The sequence below is a fragment of the Cariama cristata genome, unplaced genomic scaffold, assembly GCF_000690535.1.
Source record: "Cariama cristata isolate BGI_N322 unplaced genomic scaffold, ASM69053v1 scaffold24874, whole genome shotgun sequence".
Classification (NCBI taxonomy): domain Eukaryota; kingdom Metazoa; phylum Chordata; class Aves; order Cariamiformes; family Cariamidae; genus Cariama; species Cariama cristata.
The window spans coordinates 56,174-59,016 of NW_009615139.1; positions in this window are offsets into that span (position 1 = coordinate 56,174).

Sequence of the window (2,843 nt, forward strand, 5' to 3'; positions counted from 1 at the left end):
CAGGAATACTCCTGTGGCAGACAGGGGCTGTAGAGTCCCCATCCCCTTGTAATGTTTGTTGTCTTCTCCCTCTCTTACACCTTCTAGAAATACCAGTTTACTTATTTGTTACAGTCTTGTTTTATAATGCTATTAAAAAGAATTAAAAAGAATGGAATGCATTGTGGAGAATTTGTTTTCTTTTTAAACCTGCCCAGTTTCTAGATGGTGGTGAGAGCTGATGTGTAGGCCTTTGGGGTTCAGACCTCAATTTTGTTTCTTTGCCTGGAACTCTTTGCCAAGACTTTTCTGCTTGTGCTTCAGTCTTCTCTTCCCTAAAATAAGGATAACGAAACTGACCTTTGTAAATTACTTGGAGATGTCTGATAAAAAGCATAAGTTGAAATGATTATTCTTTTTTTGATACTTTTTTTTTTTAAACAGAAAGTAGTACTGAGGTATTTGAGGAGAGCGGGAAGAGTGTGACATTTAAAAGTATTTTTCTGTGCAAGATGCACTAAAAGGTGCCTGACAAGATAGTCCTTTTGGAGCTAGTCTTATCATAGAGGTTCACTAATATTAATATTAAAATTAGAAAAAGAAAAAATATAAGTCTTGTTTCTGTCCTAGCAAAGCTTCATGTTTACTTCTGTCCTTTTTCTCGTAAAATTAGCAGAAAAGAACCTATGGATCTTTTCAGCATTGAGCAAGTTCTGGTATTGGGGTTTTTTTTTTAGTGCTTCAGTGGGTCATCGTTCAGTAAGATGACAACGTTTCTTGCACTGCTGAGAAAAGAAATAATAGACTGGATAATTTTTAGCTTTCTGTTTTTCTAAAAATGTAATGTCATAAGTCTTCCCTTTCCATGTTTTCTACTTCCTGTTATTTCTAAAAGAATGAGTCAGAGAAATGGAAACATAGCTGCTGTGAATAATTTAAAAGTGGTCTGAGAATAGCTAACCATTACTTCTGGTGATGCTGCTTGTGATGGTTACACAATGATAAGATTATCAAAAGAATTGTGGGCGACAGAAAAATGGAAAGGATGCATTAAGTCATGTAGTCATTTTTGCTATTGTAGGATTATGCCTTACATTAGTTTTACTAATGGCTTGTCTGGCTACCTTTGAAAAGTTTCAGAAAATGGATTTCCAGTATTTCTTCAACACTATCCCTATACCTTCTGCTTCCACTAAAAGATTTTTTTATTATTATTTCATCCTATTATTTCTAGAGACTGTTCTTGCTGCTAAAGACTCTACAGGTTAAAACAAACAGTGATCACTCAATTTCCCCTTCATGCAAGTGATGAAAAAAATGATGTTTCATATTTGTCGCATAACAAAAATGCATGACAACAGGTTTTCATAAAAACAACAGCATTTAATAAAAATGAGTGAACTTACTGAGTATACTTCTTTGCTTTCTCATCTATTCTGTCTTTGCTCCATCTTTCACTCTAGTGGGGGTGAATAGGATGCACAGCACAGAGACTGGAGCTGTTGTCCAGTCAAACCATTTCTGTTTTTCTATGAAAGTAGGATGGCCATGCTTGTCCCAACTATTCTTTAAGAAGCAAAAGGACAGGACAAATCTAGGTGGATTTTTTTTTGCACCTTCAGTAATTCTCAAGAAATTGTGTAGCCCTGGTTCAGTAAACATTTGACACTGAGCTTGAAGATGGAACAGAATCCCATTTACTCCTTCGTACTTGTTTTAGAAGACTAACACCATAAAAAGCAATTAAAAATTAATTTATTCTAATTTGTCTCTAATGTCATTGCTTGGTGAAGAGAAACTTTGGCTTTGCCATAAACAAGCATGTGCTGAAGAACTGCAAAGATCAAACTTTATCAGGACAGGAAGATACCACTTTCCAGACTGAAATTTCAGAATGTAACTACCATCTCAAAACTAAGCTTTCCTGTTTGCTTTTCTCCTGTTAACATAGTTTTCATAAGAGATTTTAATCCTTAACTCAGACAGAGAAAAGGTCTGGAATTAGTGATATAAATGGCTTAGGGATATATACAGCGGTGCATAATTTTTTGTGTTGCTTGCCAAAACAGAACAGTGGATATTTCCCATTTGGCTTCACTTTAATTAGCTGATTTAATTGTAACTACACAATTACCTATCTATTAGTATTGCTTAAGCCCTGTTAATTTTCAGGAAAAGTCTACCTGTGAAACTGAGCCCCTTCCCAGTGCTCTACACTGAGCCCTTTTCTATGGCTCTGAACTATTCAGCTACAGGGATATAAACAAGAAAGAACAGGCCAGAGTGAACCCCCAGAGCTGTATGTTTGCAGAATGATGGGAATCAGATTTCATGTTTGTCTGAAGGCTGATTTAACCAGGAGCAGCTCTCTACCTTCTGGCCCTCTGAGTACTGAGTAGCAGCCAAAAGTTGCCAGGCCATTTCCTCATTCTTGAGCTACACATTGCCCGATCAAGCCCTACCTTGTAACATCTTCTGCACTGGTATATTTGACAAAAATAATTCACTTCACTTGAAGTTTGAAATTCCTCTAGTCTCATAAATTCCATGTTTCCACCCAAAGCTGTACTGATCTTTTATCATCACTGTTGCTGTTCCGATAGAAAAAGCAGCTGGGCAGCCTCTCTGCTTCCCTCCTTCACATTCTATTGAGCTTACGTCTAATGGGCAAATATAAAACTGGGACCAATGCCTTGGAAATCCCTTTAACCTTCACTTAGAGGCCAAGTAGTTAGTGATCTCTACTTTAACCCTAACAACTGCTTTCTCTATTTATCCTTCTCTATTTTTTTTCCCTCATGGATTCAAGTAATAGTTTTAAGACTTAAGGAGAATTAGTCACTTGTCATTGCTGCTAGATCTTT